Genomic DNA, 18878 nt, shown 5'->3' on the forward strand with positions numbered 1-18878 from the left:
AATTAAAACTCTACATAACATGATATTATAATTACAACCATCATCATCCTCCTCCTCATCACCATTATTGTTTTGTTGTGGTAGCAGTGGTATCCTGCTAGGTGCTAGAAGCTAGGAACCTATTGAAAAAGTGCTCTTCCCTGTACAGGACTATACCTGGCTTTACTTCAAAACTAAGAACTCTTAGCAACATTAGCAACATACTTCCTCAGCTCTAGAACTTCCCAGTGAAGTGGAATGTTTTGCATCGGAGTTTTTGCAAGAAACTCAGGCCTGAACCCGGTAACCTGTGGTTCCATGCAGCACTTGATTCTACATTAAGATCAGGCCACAGCTCTGCAAGGTGAGGGCCCAGACTGAAAGCTCAGGCTGGGTTTCTGTTTAGTAACTGGGAAAGGCATGTACTGCATGTGGCAGGCTGACCTCCTGAATCTTCAGGACAATCTCAATTTCGGATGGCCCACCCTGCTGATCAAATCTGTGGTTCGGAAAGGATGGTTACTGTTAAGCAGGAGGCAAGGGCTCCAAATGCCAGTGTCCTAATTGTGTAAAAAGTAAATATAATTTGAGTATGTGGGATAGCCTCAGAGAAAAATCAAAGAACACAATTAAGCATAGTTTCTATTTAGTTTTCAGTTGATGAAGGAATAATTTGAAGTTGCTCTAGTCACTGAGAGTACGGTAGCAATAGTCCTCCATTCTCTGAGGTTCAGGGTAGGCACAGACATTATGTGCATATTACAGGTTTTCTAGCACACAGATCCTATCAAGATAGCCTCTAACTGCGATTGTGGAAACTGGTGGAATATTCCTAGCAGGAGCTCAAAGGATTGTAAAGCTGAATAACATCTTTGTCTCAAGAACTTATATGAGAAACTTTTTCCCCTTTTTCTCCTACAGGCATTTAGTGGTTCACCATTGCAGACACTGCATATCTTTGTATCCCACACAGTCCCCATGTTAATAGTTGTTTGCTAGTTGTGGTCATTTAATTGAAAAAAGCTGGCACGGAGATATTACAGGTCCCAGTAGGTCATTTCTGTATCAAGTATGGTGTTATTGCTTTTAACCAAGCGCTATCCAAGGCCAAATTTATTACCTGCATTAATAACATATAAGAGGATAGACAGGGAGCTGAAGAAAAGATGTGTGTGGCCTTTAACTATGCCCGTCATCTGTAGTTCAGAGGGTTGCTTACTGTGGCCTATTGCCAGCTGTGCATTATAGAATTCCAGATGGCATGGTACTATTGGTACTTGTTTTGGATTTGCCCTGGGAATGAAGTTAAAGAGGACACTGAACTATGGCTGGGATCCTTTTGCTTGCCTCTTCCAGGGTAGATCCTGGAAGGCTCTGTCCCCTCCAACCAATCAGAAAGCTGCCCCAACCTCTCTTGGGGATTATGAACTCAGCACAAATTGCTCTTTTCCCGTGAGTTGCCCATGCACCTAGTAACCCTGCAGTAAGAGGACAGTGAGATTGCATTCCCTCATGTGATCTGTGTTCACCCTCCCTCAGACCCCAGAGCTGGGGCAAGTTTGGACATGAACTCAAAGACTCTATAGATAAGGGTTGTGTTTTCATTAGCTTGCCTGTCTTGCTTGCTTTATATTCTGTGAGATTTCCTTCCCCCATCCCCCCATTTTTTGGAAAATAAATAAATAAATAAAACGCTTTTTACAGAAATTCACACACAGAGACAAAATAGTGTAATGAACCCACACGTCTCCAACAGCCACCTTCAACAGCCACCAACATGTCACCCTTCTTGTTTTATCCTTCTCTCCTCTTTTTCTTTTGTTAGAGTATTTTAAAGCAAATCCCAGATATCTGATTTTACCTGTAAATATGTCAGTATGTATCTCTAGCACATACAGCATAACTTTTTAAAAACGTAATCACTACTTAATAATGATTGTGTAACCTGTCTGGGTTCAGTATTTCCTAATTGTTTCCAAAGCTTTCACAAATAGTTGGATGGTTTAAATCAGGCTGAAAACAAAGTATATCTGTTGCATTTGGTTGATCTGTCTTTAAACGTTCTTTAATCTATTACAGATCCTCCTCCTGTTTTTATTACATTTATTTGTTGAAGAAATTGTCCTGTAAAAATTTTTGTCCTATAGATTATTGTCCTGTAAAAATTTTCATGTTATGTATTTGAACTATTGCATCTCCATGGTGCCATTTTAACATATTTCTCCTTCCTCTGTACTTCCTGTAAATTAATAGTTAGATCAAATGACTTAATAAGATGCAAATTCAGCTGTATCACATCAGGAGGCACATAATATCTGTTTGCATTACACTTATTGAGTTCAAGATTGATCAGTGGGTTTAGGTGTGGTCAGCCTTTCATCCATTATGAATTCTCTATCAACTGGTTAAAATAATAGTTTTAGCAACCATTGATGATCACTGCCAGCATTCATTAGGGATTACAACATGGTAATGTTCACTTCTGTCATTCAGTTTGCATTTACTAGCTATTATTCTATCATATAGAAGAATGTACTATCATCAACTATTCAGTTACTCTGAAATACAGTTCATATAAGAAAGCAGCATAAATGCCTCTGTTTATTAAATAGTTTTCAGATTTTTGAATGGCACCAGCAGTCTCCAAAAGTGATCAGTGGCACTTGTTTGTTTGTTTGTTTTGAGCATCATTATAAACCCTTAGGCTTTTATCTATTTTATAGGTGTTAGGTGTCAGTCCATTACTCTTTGATCAGTGAGATCCCCTTCAAGTTGCCTCTTTTGCCTTTTAACGTGATTCCACTAGTCTTTTCTGTCAGGATAAGATGCCATGGGCTCCTGGCCCAAACCTGGAAGCAACTATTTTTACAAGGAATCCTGATTCCTCTCCTTAGTAAACAGTATATAAAGATTTCAGTCTGGTCACCAAGGGTAGACTGCCCCTGAAATGGTTATGTTTATGTTGGAGTGGTAACGCAGTCTTCCTTGGTATCTCATCGTTCCTGCTCTCTGTAGGCATCTGGTTCCACCTGGATACTCCCTCCCACCACAGTCTCATAATGACCAGTGCTCCTTGTGATTCCACCTCCCTCTCCAACCAGATCCTGCTGCTTCTCTCAACGCTTTCATCCTCTCCTTCTAAATCAGATACCCCAGCACATCTCTGGGCTTCTAAGACCCCAGAGTGGGGAACACCTCTATAATGTTGAAGAATAATGGTACCCTTTCTTACACAGACTATTTTTATGTTTTTATTTCTTGAAGGGAGTCAACCTCCTGTTGCTGTCCAAGCCTTCAGTAGACAAATTTAGTCTTGTTCTTAACCCAGAACAACTGTGCTTTGAAACACCATGGAAACAGGCAGTCCCAGCCCCAAACCCAGGGAGGCTTCATAAAACCAACAATCCCCTCAGGTGTGTGTGTTTCCTAGGAAGCGTGGGCAGTTGCATGTTGAAATTCTTAACTAGGGTTGCCAGGTAATGAAAACGTGTTAAGGAGTTAGTTTATCGTAACCATTTTGAGGCCACGTACCTATTTGTACATTTGATGAAAACTATAGAACTTCTCTCTGGAAAATGTACATACGCACGAAATTTTACAGACAATTTCATGGGCTTCAAGGAGCTCAGGGTATCTTGGAGTTTAATTTGTTTTCATAAACCAGATCCTGATGTGCTCTGGCTTGTTGGAGGCTGCCCAGTTTGGAGGTGAGTCTGGACAAGAAGGCATATAGCTGATACCAGGGGGCCAGTTTGAAATCACTCCACTCAACATTATTCTTTGGTGTAGAGGTACTCCTGGTGCCGGTCTATAAACCATTTGTTGTCAGTCCATGACGTCATAAGTGTAGAAACTGAGAACAGGCATCTAAAAAAATGTATAGCAATTTGATGTTGTCACAACATGCAAGCATATGGTCCTTGGACTTGTCTCATTGAACAGGGCACGAAGCATTTTGGGTGCTGATGAGTTCACATGCTGAGTTGCATGCAGTGGGGGCTGCATAGCAGTCATGCAGAAAGGTCTCCCCATCAATTGTCGACAGGTTGGAAATTAAACACCAAAACCCAAACTTGGCCCTTCATTTCAGATAGTCTAAGAAGCAACAACAGTGAAACCCAGAGTACCTTTGCTCACCCTACTACCTTGTTGTTTTAGCCTGTCTTTCTCCACTCTATACTTCTACAAAATATACCCAGAACAAGGCATAGCGTTGATATTCAGTAAATCTCGGCTGAACGGTGAGCAGAGCAAAACTGTTGCCCAAAAGGAGAAACCACATTTTTTCCCTAATGATACCCTGCAGGGAAAAAATTTTTTTTGATAATTCCTAGAAAGTTGAAGCTACTTACATGAAAAAAATATGATAGGAAATAAATTATAAGCGGTTATTAACTTCACTGAATATTCTCATAGAACGTGAAATAAATAGAGTAATCTTAAAGAGCTGGTCCTCACTGTGGAAGCTGTGAGGCTTTCGGGATAGTTTGTATTTCAGTGTACATGTTGTATGAATTAACAAGTCAGTAACAAATGTGATCCATTTACAGGGCAGAAAAATTAGAGTGGTCTCAAGTATAATGATAGTCACAGTGGGAAGAATATAATTTACTTAATCGACAGAATAAGAGTTTATTATAAATGAAAGGCAAACGAGATATGGTCATGCATTCTCTGCCTAGTTTTTCCCTTCTCTCACCCCTTTATGTCATCTCTGTCTGTCTTCCCTGAGGGTCCAGAATTAGTAAAATCTGTTCTTTGAAAATCTTGCCTTTAAAAACTGGGCTTGTGAAAAGTCACCAGGCAGCCTGAGGACCGACCAACCTAAGAAGGGGTTTAATCCCAACCTCACAGCCCCTCTGCACCACCCCCATACCCAGTAGGGTCCATTCCACACCCCTAGTAGCACACCTGTGACACAGCAGGCTGCTGGGGGGACAGTCTGAACCCAAAGTCACCAGCTGTCTCACTAACCAGAGAAAGGGATTTTACCTCAGGACAGTTTCTCAGGTTCTGTGGAACCAGTCCCTGCATAAAGAGACAGATTTCCTTCTTTCCTTCTTTCTTTTATTTTCCGTGCCTCCCCCCCCCCCCCCCCCCCCCCCCGCCACAAATGAGTGGATTCAGAAACGTTATCTGCTAAAAGTAAAAGAAGAAGAAAAATTGAGACTATGTCACACAGGTGGTGAAATCAGTAGTAGAGGGTGTCTGGGTATGTGTTGCAAGAGTGACACCTGGTTTATGTTTATCAACAACCAAGTGAGCTATAAAATTTGTGGAAATAACTTTGCTTTTTAACATCCCTTTTGAACAACACAGGCCGTTTGCCCTATCTAATAAAAAGGAAACAGTTGTCCTGCTTACCATGCATGGGACACTGAAGGGATAAAGGAGCTTGTCCACAGTATGTGGGCCCAGAAATACACAATAGCTGAAGTCTGATGTGACCTTTGTCTTTGCAAATAAAGAGACTGATAACCCAGGTGTCACCACCACATTTTTTAAACACATGCATCACAAAGGGCTCAGCTTAATGACTATTTTCAAGTACAAATGAATTTCCTGAAATGGAAGGAAAAAAAATAGAATCATACTTGGGGGTAATTAGGGGCTCAGGCTACCCCTAGGGTTCTCAGACAATATCTAATAAGAGACGTTCACTGCACCAGTGCCCTGACTTCTATATGGAGTTTTATGGTTATTGATAGTAACATGATTATGGTAACCATTATATGTACCACGCATGGGGCTATGCATTTTATGTTAGTAGTTTTTTTTTAAATCTGCACAATAGGCCTAAGAGATCAATGTTTTTATTATTCCGTTTTATAAGTAAGGAAACAACTGACTCAGATCATGCCCTCCATATGTGGCCGAGCTGGTCTCAGAACCAGGTCTAACTTCTCAGCCTTAACAACCATGATGCCTTTTAGGGGTTTTGGTTAGGTTGGTTTTGATTTATTTTTCTTAAAAGTTTTTAAAAAATGGGCTGCTTTGCTCCTTGACTAAAAAGGTTCCAAAGCACTTTTTACCCTAGAACTCACACAAGCCAACAGGGAATGGAAATTGGCCACAGCACTGTCACTGAAAGGTAATAATTAATGAAAAAGGTGTCACCTAAAGAGGCCAATGACAAAAAGTGTATGTTTCTCTTGGATTAACTTTTCTAACACTCTTGAAATAATGTGTTGATAGCAGCAGAGACCAAAAAGAATGCAAACAGACCTGAACATTTTAAACCTCTGGGAAGAAAAATATGAAAATGAAGATGTTTTCATAGCCCTAAACGACTTTTTGCACTTCTTTTTCTGTGGTAGTAACTGTGACGTTTACCACTTCTTGTGTGCCTTTTTTGTGCTAAGCAACATGTGTATTTTTAATTATCAACAATCCCCACAAACAGGAGCCATCTCAGTTTTACAGTTAAGAAAACTTAGATTCCGTGAGGTTAAGAAGTTATAGCTCTGTGTAGAATCTTAGGAAGACTTTCTCATTATGAAATAGACCACATTCGAAATATACAACAGGAGTAACAAGAAAAACACACGCAAATTGGTGAGCATTTCCAAGAGATCTCTTACGAGGCACAAGCAGTGAAGGGTCAGCACCTCCTGTGGGCTGCTCCGTTGTTGTTGATGGGGATATGAAGCAATTGAAATACAGTCAGGTGGGCACTCCATTTTCAAATCAGCTGATTGCGGACTGGACACCGTTGGTGTAATCTACAAAGACAGGGAAAAGGGAACCTGCGCCTCTTCAGTGCTGCAGTGGTACTGGTGAGGGTCACGTCTTGTGATCAGGAGCGTTCCACCAGCCCTCTTTGTGCATAGCAAACCTGATACTCCCCAGAAAGTTCCACAGGCAAAGGCTGGGCATGCTGACCTCCAATCCAGGGGCCCCAGCATCAGGACCTCTCTCCCCAGCAGCAACACCTGGATTGAGTTATTTTACTTCTCTGGACCTGAATCTCACTGACTGTAGAAGAGGGCATATTTCTCTGCAAAACAGCTGGAAAATTATGCTGGCCTTTTGTACAGGTCATATTAAGCTCCTTCATAGACTACATGAACAATCTGGGTTATTTTAAAGGTGAAAATGGGCTTTTTAAGGGGGAAAGCTTACAGCTACCAGCAAACCAGAGGTTTCCTCCATTCTGTGACCCTCCTTCCTCTGCATTCTTAAGGACTTGGATAGGACCTGAGTTTTCCATTTCTCCTTGTGAGAATGTGTCTTCAGGAGCTTATTGATAATTCTGTCTTACAGCACAACTTTGTAAAGTTGAGGTCCCTGCCAATTGATAGTCACCTTGTGGCTTGAACCTTCAGTCCAAAAGAATAAAGATCTACCTTTACATCCGTTTAGAGTGAGGGATGGTGTAGAGCCAGGATACCTAAGTGTCACCTCCTGCAGTTTACTGACACATGGAGTCCCTTTGACAAGTGCCCGAGTTTCTTCTTCCTATTTATTACAACGTATACTTTTAGGGTTTTTTTTTTTTTAACCTCTTACCCCCTTTCCTTCCTGTTCTTTTTTCCCTCTTTTTTCTTCTTTTTCCATCTCCTTGGCTTTTTAACTCTCTCCTCTTTTCTCTCTTTCCCTTTTCACTTTTCTTGTCAGCAGTTTACTCAACCACCATATAATAAATCCAGTAAGTGATCATAAAAATACCAATCCCAATTGCAAAAATGGCAGCACAGCCTCAGCTTAGAAAAAAAACTTGGAAAAACAAACTGAAATCATCAAAGACTAAAGACCAGATACTAAAAAGATGGGATTTGCTGTGAGATATATTTTATAATAAAAATTCTGCTATAAAGAAGCATCTTTTTATTTTTTTCCTTGATATAGTCTGAATAGTTTATACCTGATGCCAAGAAATTATATATAATTAGTCTTGGTAATATATAATTTCCATTTGATTATATATATTAAAGTGATTAAGGAACTTCAGTTTTTCACTAGTAAATATCTGCCTTCTTTGTTGCGTTCTGGGTCTGTAATGACTGTTTATATCAAGGGTAGCACTCGTTCAGAACTGAAGGGAGCAAAAGTTGGAATGCTTTAACCAAGCTTGATTGCCTGATGTCTATGAATCTGGGAGATAACATGAAGTTAGCTACATTTTGGGAAAAACTGAAGGGAGATTTCAGTCCAGTTTCTTGAAACCGTCACGTAGTTGTGCATGACTTCCCAGGAGTAAACTGCATAAGGCCAGGCACAGTGGCTCACGCCTGTAATCCCAAGACTTTGGGAGGTAGGCAGATCACCTGAGGTCAGGAGTTCAAGACCAGCCTGCCCAACATGGCGAAACCCGGTCTCTACTAAAAGTACAAAAAATTAGCCAGGCATGGTGGTGGGTGCCTGTAATCCCAGCTAATCGGGAGGCTGAGGCAGGAGAATCGCTTGAACCTGGGAGGTAGAGGTTGCAATGAGCCAAGATCGTGCCACTACACTCTAGCCTGGGCAACAAGAGTGAAACTCCATCTCAAAAAAAAAAAAGAAAACTGCATAAAACAGCATAGATGAGAAGGCATATTTTAGGAAGATTACTCAGTTAAGTATATGACATCACCAATATTTTTAATATTGCATAGAATAAAATGAAATTTTTGACATGTCAGTTTTTAATTAATGACTTCTATTTGCCTTTTGCAGATTACTTTCATGTGTTTATTCCACATATTTTATAGCAGTTTTTCTTTTTCCAATTAGAGGATAGATTTCATCCTTTATCTTTGTAGGTAGCTGATCCAAGACATTTTTATGTAAATGGATTAATTAATTAGTAGCCTTCGTTTGAAGCTTAAAAAGAAAATAATCCTTTTTGAGAGGCATTAACTATTTTTTAAAGCCACAAACGATTCTTTACTTAAGCACCTTGTCACACAATTAGAAATTATTTGACAGCATTAATCATAATAAAATGCATTACCCTTTACTGAATCACCTTTTTTTCTAAGCTAATTAAAAGAATCCATTCCCTAGGAGACTGTACAGCAACTTCACTTGTAAAAATCACATTTTTGGGGAACTTAACAGTACATATTTATGAAACTTTTGAGCAAATGACATCACAAGTTCAATTACCTGTACAGCCTTTGTGAGAAGGCATCTAGCTACAGAGATGTGCTGGGTTCTAGGGAAGGCAGCTACATCTGGCCTTTTTTGAGAGCCCTTAAGCCTCTCTGCCTTCCAGCCCTAGGTTTTATGCAAATCAGAAATCTTTGGCGGTCTCTACTTCCTGGCCAGGCCAGCATAATCCACTTCCTTCGGGTTCATGTGACCATGCAAATTTGAGCACTCCTGAATAGTCCCAGAGGGGCTGTGCCTCTCATTATTCCTGCCCCATTCTCTGTGCAGTGCAAGCATTCAGACTATGAATGGACAAGGGTTTAATTACTCACCACATCTGTCAGATCAGATTCAACTTGAGAATGAAGAGAATCCCAGACAAGCCCAGTCGTTTCTTTGCACTGTTCTTCATGGCCGAGGTCATCCAGCTCTGTCTTCTAGGGAATATTTTCCACTCCTTGTTTCATGACCTCTGGAAAGCAGGGACTGTGGCTTTTGGAGATCCATTACTGGGCCTTTCACATTGTGTGTGGCCTTTACAAATGTTAATTAATCTTCCTGATGATGCACTGAGCATCAGGGAGCCCTTTATTCCCTTTGGACTACTGATGACCAATATGAGTGCCAGAAAGTTTTTCTTACTGTTTCCTGACCCACATGCTCTTCTCTGGATGAGCTTTGCTGCTTTTTCCCCTCCCTCTGATATGTTTCCACATGGCAGATTGACTGCTCACATTACTAGGTCAGCCAGAGTTGACATAGTAAAGGTGGATAGTCCCCAAGTAGAGAACATACCTCCAATTCCAAGGCTATTAGCCTTCCCAGGAAAATGTGCATAATAACAGGTAGTAGGAAAGAGTGTGTCCACTGGGGACCTGGTGATTCTGCTCAGTGAATGGGCACTAGCAGTCCTTCCTTCAGGTTTCTTTCCTTACTGGGATTATCTGGGTTTAAAAGGAGATTCCTGGAACGTTCAGCTGTGGAATACAAGGTTTTGGGGGCTGCCATGATGTTTTTGGGTTTTGGGTTGATTTTTTATTTTTGGTTGGATTTTTTATTTCTGGTTTTTTTGCTTTGCTTTTATCTTTTTAAAATTGAAATTCATATAAAATTAACCATTTGAAAGTATAGCATTCGGTACATTAACAATGTTATGCAACCCTCATGTCTACCTAGTTCCAAAACATTTTCACCACCCCAAAAGGAAACTCTATGCCCATTAAATAGTCGCTTCCCATTCCCCCAGCCCCTGTCTCTATGGATTTACTCACCCTGGATGTTTCATATAAGTAGAGTCAATATGTGACCTTTTGTGACTGTCTTCTTTCATTTAGCATGAAGTTTTTGAAGTTTGCCATAGTATTTTACTATAGCATTCTCTGGCATAGGGGTGTTTATTATTTGGTCAAAGTTATTCATACGTTCTCTGTTTTGGGTAATGTCATCGTCATCTAAGGAAGCCTGAGAGTCAGCTGGGACCCCTCCCCTCTCTCACTCCTATTGTCTAATTGTTCTTTAAGTCCTGTGGATTCCACGTTTGTTATACTGCTAGTCAATTCTCATTTACATTATTTTATTTTATTTTGTTTTGAGAGAGTTCTGCACTTGTTGCCCAGGCTAGAGTGCAGTGGCGTGATCTCAGCTTACTGCAGCCTCTGCCTCCCAGGTTCCAGCGATTCTCCTATCAGCCCAAGTAGCTGAGATTACAGGCGTGCACCACCACGCCCAGCTAATTTTGTATTTTCAGTAGAGACAGGGTTTCACCATGTTGGTCAGGCTGGTCTCGAACTCCCGACCTCAGGTGATCCACCCACCTCAGCCTACCAAAGTGCTGGGATTACAGGCGTGAGCCATCGTGCCCGGCCTTCATTTACATTCTTACTGCTTCTGCCGCTTTCAAATGCTATTCCTTCCCCAGTTTGTCTTTCTCAAACACAGACCCATCTGACCATGTCACTGCCCTTCTCAGTACTCTCCAATGGCTCCTCCCACCTCAAAATAGGGTTCAAGCTCCTTAGCAGCAGGCCAAGGCTGCCCACAATCTGTTCCTCCTCTCCCTCCATCATTTCCATCCCTCACCTGTATACCATGTCTGAGCCAAACACATTAGACTGCTCGGGGGGTCTCTGGCCCATGATGCGCACTCGCTCTTGCATCCCTTTATGTGTCCTGTTTCGTCCCCCTAAAGTATTATTCCTCTCCCCACAAATGCAGGAGTCCATTCCTCCTCTATAATCTTGCGTTTTACCTTCTCACCTTCCCTGGTCCATTAATCAGAAGGAATTCCTCCTTTCTCCCTAATTCTGGCATTTTATTTATCATAATATCTATCACAGCCAGTCTTTAAAAGGGCTCTTTGTACATTTCTATCCTTTTCCCACTAAATACTGAGCTTCATGAAGGCAGAAATTTTGCCTTACTCATTTTAATATCTAGCAGCAACCATTGTATAAGTCCTCAATTTTTTATTTATTTTATTTTTTTTGAGACAGAGTCTCACTCTGTTGCCCAGGCTGGAGTGCAGTGGCGCAATCTCAGCTCATTGCAATCTCCGCCTCCCAGGTTCAAGGCGTTCTCCTGCCTTAGCCTCCTGAGTATCTGGGATTACAAGCGCCCGCCACCACGCCAGGCTAATTTTTTTGTATTTTTAGTAGAGATGGGGTTTCACCATGTTGGCCAGGCTGGTCTCAAACTTCTGACCTCAAGTGATCCGCCTGTCTCAGCCTCCCAAAGTGCTTGGATTACAGGCATGAGCAACCGCGCCCAGCCCTCAATAAATATTGTGTTGAATGATTTGAATTTTCGTCTCCAAAGAAAAAACCATAGGCCTACAAGGAGCCCCGAGTCAAGGAGAGAACCAGAATGGAGCAAAGTAACAAGGACTAACATTTAAAATAGTAATTATTGTTATCTTCTGTTGAATTTAAAGCTACCCACAGTGATTTACCAGTTTTAATTCGCAGAAAATGCAACTTTGCTTTTTTTTCCCCTTCTGATTATGTTCTTCATTACAAATCTCAAGAGTTTTATATGCAGTTGCCAAAAATCTCTCTTTTGACAAATTGCACAGGAGGCATTTTGAGATTTTGTGATAGACTCGATTGAATTTAGGCCAAATCCTGTACACTTGTTTCACTCAAAACACAAATACAGATGTAGGGCTACTCAAACGTTTACCTATTTATTTTCTCCCAACCCTCCAAATCCATCTTTCTTTAAAAACAATCAATCGGATTCCTTTTAAATTAAATGCCAAGTAAACAATGCAAATAAAACTATTTTGTTTGCTGAGAAGTAATTGAAAATCTGCAACTAATTACAAATTGGCAAGCTCTGAGCCTACAAATAGCTGAAACACTCTGCTGAGGCATTGTTTACAGCTGCGTTCAAAACTGGTTTCCTTACACCAGCCATCCACAAGTTATTAATCAATACTTTGCCAAGTTCTATACCTCACCTTCAAAAAATTGTAATAAACATTTCATTTTCAATATGGGCTTCATAAACAAAGCTGTTAAAAACGAGAGGAGGTTTAATTGGTTAGAACACACAAAGCCTGCTCTTGGGTTATGTGAATTGGCTTTTCGTTTAAATACCCTGTTCTTCCTCAACTACTCAGGAACCTGCAACTTAGATGAAATTAATATTCTGTCAGTCTGGTCACTGAGTCCCCTATGGCACGCCAAGTGCCACAAGACCTTCTTTAATTGCATTCCTGGAGAAAAGCAGCATGTTCATGGACCACAGAGACACAGGGACAACGAATTTAATTTGGCATTGTGACATGCAGGTAAAGTAGAATTTACACATGGCTTTATTCTGAGTGGTGAAATTTAAAATATACATAAATTTTAAAATATATTTTATGTTTATATATAGTATATGTTTATATACTATATAATATATTTTATATTTTATATATAGTATATGTTTATTTTACATATATATAAATATATAATTTTTTTCCTAAATGTTCTTCCTCCAGATCTTCGCTTGGCTGTCTCCTTCTTTTTCTTCAGATTTCAGTTGAATGTCACTCCTTAAAAAGATTCTCTGTCCACCTTACCTTATATCTCATATTTATTTCCTTTCTTCATTTATTTACTTGATTATTGTGATATACCACCACTGGATTGTAAGCTAGGCAAGGAGAGACTCCTTGTCTATCTTATTCACTAGTCTCTAGAACTACTGTCTCTAACCCTAGTCTCTAAGAATAGTGCCCGGCACATAGTGAGTTTTTAATAAGTATTGGATGGGCAGACGGATAGATGGGTGGGTGGGTGGATGGATAGACTAAACTGATGAATGAGGAAATCGAGTTAGGTTGGTTGGGACAAGCAGCAGAGTTAAGATAGAAATTGAATGCCAGGAAAAGGCATGACTCTGAAAGTGGCTCCTCTGATAAGAAACCAAAGTCTGTTGTTCTAAATGCCAAAATTGGAAACAAGTATACAAACTAGGGTGCATTTAGCAATGAGAGATGGTGAGAAATGCTACGTAAGGATTTCTCTTCAGTGTTCACAAGGGTTGTTCTGTGGAAAAACAGTTTAACCTGTCTCTGGCCCCAAAGGCTTGAACCAGAACCAACAGGTGGAAATTACTCAAACACGTATTTTGCCTTCAGTGAGGAGCCTTCTCACTGAAAGAGCTGCCCTGGATGGAAGATGAGTAGTGAGATGATGCTGGTGGAAGTATTTATAGATACAGTGCATGAGTACTTGGCAAGGATGCTATCAAAGGGGAAACTGACATCAAATGTGCTGTGGTTCTGAGTGACTTATCTGGTGCCTTCCCATCCCAAGCTTTTTGATTCTATAATAATCAAGAGAGAAACCCATTACATAGTGGACAATTTTTTTTCTTTTCTTTTTCCTTTTTTTTTTTTTTTTTTTGAGACAGCTTCTTGTCCTTTCGCCTGGCTGGAGTGCAGTGGCGCGATCTTGGCTCAGCCTCCCGAGTAGCTGGAACTGCAGGTGCACACCACCACGCCCAGCTAATTTTTGTCTTTTGTTTTTTGTTTTTTGTTTTTTTGGTAGAGATGGAGCTTCACCATGTCGGCCAGGATGGTCTCGAGCTCTTAACCTCGTGATCTGCCCGCCTCGGCCTCCCAAAGTGCTGGAATTACAAGCGTGAGCCACCACACCCAACCCTAACAATTATTTTTAAAAGGAAGAATTTAAATGAACTGTAGATTATTCATTTTTGTCCCATAAGAAGATAACTAAAAACTGACGAAAATGAACTGAACAAAAATGTTCTCACAAAATAATAAGGCTGAATTTTTAAAGTCTCTTCCGCATCTTCTGTTCCCTGGGATGCCTTAGACGGGGTGTGCAGTATTTTAGGCACATCGTGAGCAAGGAGCCTGCATTCCCAGGGGGTGGCAGGAACAGCATGTAAGGTCTTAATCCAGCTCTGTGATCTGAAGGCAGAGCCTCTATGTGTGAAACACAGGGGTACCTCAAAAATAGAACAAGAGCACTCCATCCATGTGAGGATGACTGTCAAGGTCACTGAGACCTACAGTGATCTGGCAAATTAAAGCTCTCTGACCGCCTTTCCTTTCAGGACATACTTCTGGAGATTAAAAAAAAAAAAATTACAAATTGATGATTTTCTGTTGCTGAGTCATTTTTCTTGGAGTTCTTTCTGCTTTTCCTGTTGATTGTTGGTTTGATAGCTGAGCCGTAGAATCGATGCCTTTCAGCGAGTGTGAGGGAGAGAGCTGAGGATGGAGATATGTCCCACATTTAGGCACATTTAGGCAGGGATGCATAGGGCCTCCTGCAAGTCCTCAGATGTCCAGAGATCAAGATGAGTGTCTTGTCTGGTTAATGAAGTTTGGATTATTCACTGCACCACAATCTCATTCTTATCCTTGTCAATTTTTGGGGCAAATGGAATACTGAGAATGAAATGTGGGAAGGGAGTTTAGATTCCTCACCTGGCTGGTTTCTAGCTAGTCTGATTCATTGTCTTACCAGAGAGGCCTCGTTTGGGCCATGTGTAAAGTGGCACCATCCCTGGTGAGCACCTCAGTGTTCCCTGTGCCCGCGTGTCCCTTCATTTGGGTAGGTCCCACTCGTCTCACAAGGCCCAGCTTCAATGTTAACTTCTGTTTGAAGCTCCCCAGGCCTTCAGGCAGAGTAACTAGTCTTTCCTCTGTGCTTCCTCACTCTCCTCTATACTGCATTTGTCAGTTTATGTTATGGATTGTTCTATACAGACTTGGCTCTCCTCTGAGGCTAGGAGATCCTTGAGGATAGGGACTATGTTTCCTTTTTCTTTGTATCTAGGATTCAGCACAGTTCTTGGTCCTCAATGAATGCCTGATGAATTAGAAAATTAATGACCGGACACCTGAAATATGAAAGGAATTAATATTTTGTAGGTGGAGAGAAATCAAGACATGTAAAGTTCAGTGTGAAATTAATCTTTTCTCCCCAATACAGTCTGATTAAACGGTGACAGTTTCTTCCTCTCATGAGCCACCTGGATCTTAATGGTTATTTTCTTACAAGACTGTTGAGTTTACAATACGACAGAACTGTGTTTACCTTGGAACGAGGGCTGTCCTCTATTAAGAAGCTTTCAGTACAGCCCAAGAGTCAAGTTATGGTGTTGTGGGCAAAAAGCCAGGAGGGAAAGCCTTGAGGAGAAAGTCCTCATGGATGAGAAATGCTTTATCATCTGGTCCCTGAATCTTACGGAATTCAGCAGTGACCTAGCCGCATGATCCCGCAGTGAGGGCTTAACACGTTCCATGGCCTGAATGCGCTCTGAATGGACTCCAGATTCCCAGTGATGCATGCAGCCCCTCAGGGTCAGAGGCCATCATGCTGCCAATCAGACAAGGCAGGTGGAATGTCACACAGCTGCACTCTGGTTGCATTTCCCAACACCTCCCTGTCCCACAATGCTTGCACGTTGGCATGCTGTTCCTGCCACCTTGTCATACTTGTGTGTGTGGAGAGCCTGTCCCCAGTGCTGTTTTCTCAGGACAAGCTCAACTTCACTTCCTCCCGCCTTATCGAACCCTTTGTTTCCAAAATTGTTAATCAAGCCACTTGGGGGGTTGAACTCAACTCCACCCTCCCAATATCCTCCCAGCTCAAAGTAATGAGAAAAACAATTGCCCATAGTGAGGATGTCCATGGCCCCCATTTTCCCCAGTCTATCATGCCTTAGATCGATAAGGCTGTTGAATTTTGTCAGTTGCATGCCCCACATGCTAACGGTGGTTATTTGGACATCTCTGCTTCAAGCCCAGCTTAAAAAACCATATGGCCCCAGATTCTTCAATGCCACAGCTATGGTACTCTTCCATGTTAAGAGACTTAACAGATGAAATATGGTTTTCCGAACCTCTTTTCATTTACCATCAAAATAACAAGCGATGTCTTGTATTTCAACAGAGACGTTCTTTTCACTCAGTTACTCTGCGAAGAATGTGCCCTTGTCTCTGCTGTAGATTTTTATTTTATTTGTAAATTGTGCGTGCTGCATGCTACGGAATACTGAAAAGCCATACACCCTGGCTTGTTGGTTGACACATAGTATGTGTGGTTACAGATTGTTTGAATAACAGTGGACTATTGAACTGCCATCCAGATGTGTGTGGAGTTAACTGTGGGAATGTCCACAAAGGAGGATTATCTTTCTTGTTGCTGGGGCCAAGGCCCCCAGAAAGTGGAAACATAAGCGTGGCAGCTACTCAAATAGAACGGTAGCTACAATTGGCTCTTCAGAAGCAAAATTAATCATTTTTTTAAAATTATGCATTGCAATTAAGACTGGGTTTGTTCTCTAAAAGTAAATCATGCAAAGAAAATGCCAAACAATAACAAAAAAATTGCAGCTTTGAATGCCCTTTATGAATGGTTTCGTCATTTTGTTTTTAAACGTTTAGAAATTCAGAACATTGTAGATTAAAGATAAGACCTCAACCATGACAAGCCTCTGAGCCATCATCTTGTAGACTTGATCTGTGTTTCCTGCATTCTCTTCCATTCTCTGTACTGTCCAGCATACTGTAAGCCTTGATTACTTGGTGTTCACAAATACTGGCCATGGGAAAACCATGCAGAATTCCCCCTGTAAACACTTTCTTTCTTTCTTTTTTCTTTTTTTTTTTTTTTTTGTTTTTTTGTTTTTGAGACAGAGTCTTGCTCTGTCACCCAGGCTAGAGTGCAGTGGCGTAATCTCGGCACACTGCAACCTCCACCTCCCGGGTTCAAGTGAGTCTCCTGCCTCAGCCTCTTAAGTAGCTGGGACCACAGGCACGTGCCACCACACCTGGCTAATTTTTATATTTTTAGTAGAGACCCGGTTTCACCATCTTGGCCAGACTGGTCTCAAACTCCTGACCTCAAGTGATCTGCCTGCTTCGGCCTCCCAAAGTGCTGGGATTACAGGCTTGTGCCACGATGCCCAGCCTTGAACATTTTCTTTAAAAGATATTTGAACCACAATGAGATACCACTTCCCACCTGCTAAAATGGCTAAAATAAAACAGACAATAACAAGTGTTGGCAAGGATATGGAGCAATTGGAATGCTCATGTGCTACTGGTGAGAATGTAAGATGGGGTCACCACTTTGGAAAACAGTTTGGCAATCACTTATAATGGTAAACATGGAGTTTACCCTATGATCCAGCATTTCCATTACTACGTATCTGTATCCAAGACCAATGAAAACCTATGTCCACACAAAAACTTATACATGAATATTTATAACAGCATTATTTATAATAGTTAAAAAGTAGAAGCAACCCAAATGTCCATGAACTGATGAGTGTATAAATAAAATGTGGTCTATTATTCCACCATGAACAGGAATGAAGTACTAATCCAACATGGATAAACCTGAAAACATGCTCTGTAAAAGAAGCCAGACACAAGAGACTGCATATTGTATGAATCCATTGTGTGAAATGTCTGGAATAAGCAAATCTATAGAGACAAAAATAGATTATTAGTGGTCATAGAGCACTGGAGAGGGGAAATTAAGAGTGATTGTTAATGGGCCAGGCACGGTGGTTCACGCCTGTAGTCCCAGCACTTTGGGAAGCTGAGGCAGGCAGATCACTTGAGGTCAGGAGTTCAAGACCAGCCTGGCCAACATGGTGGAACCCCGTCCTAATAAAAATAGAAAAATTAGCTGAGCATGGCGGCCCATGCCTGTAATCCCAGCTACTCAGGAGGCTGAGACAGGAATATCACTTGAGCCCAGGAGGCGGAGGTTTGCAGTGAGCCAGTATCACACCACTGTACTCCAGCCTGTCTCAAAACCTAAAAAACAAAAAAGTGACTATTAATGGATATTAGGGTTTCTTTTGGAGTGATGAAAATCTTCTAAAATTGATATTGATGATGATTGTACAACTCAGTGAACACACTAGAAATTCTTAAATTTTACACTTTAAATGGGTGAATTGCATGGTATGTGAGTCAGACCTGAATAAAACTGTTTAAAAAATGAAGACGAATGAAGACATTTTCAGATAAAAAATTTTAAAGGTATTTGAAGATGAGTTTTTAAAAATTATACCTAAAATTAGGATATCTTCAAAAATCACATATCTCAAGTTTTTTTAGCAGTGTAGAAAAAAAGGGGAAATGCTTTTCAATTTAATAGCTTATATCTTTTTTTTTTTTTCCTGGAATGAAAGATCTGTTACTTGTTCGACAGTGTCAATGCTTTCTATCTCTGGTTGGAATCTGCAGCAGTGAGTTGGCACCCAGCCATCAAATACCTAGATTTACCTTTGTGCAATAAAAGTCCCTTTAGCAATGCATATTGAGATATATCATTTTGAACCTA

The 18878-nt window shown here is 40.9% G+C and overlaps 1 protein-coding gene across 6 annotated transcripts in view; it reads left to right on the forward strand.

Moving 5' to 3' along the window:
- Positions 1–18878, forward strand: part of VTI1A (vesicle transport through interaction with t-SNAREs 1A) — a 507313-nt gene that overhangs the window by 274664 nt on the left and 213771 nt on the right. The window lies entirely within an intron of this gene.

This window comes from Chlorocebus sabaeus, chromosome 9 (genome assembly GCF_047675955.1).
Source record: "Chlorocebus sabaeus isolate Y175 chromosome 9, mChlSab1.0.hap1, whole genome shotgun sequence".
Lineage (NCBI taxonomy): Eukaryota > Metazoa > Chordata > Mammalia > Primates > Cercopithecidae > Chlorocebus > Chlorocebus sabaeus.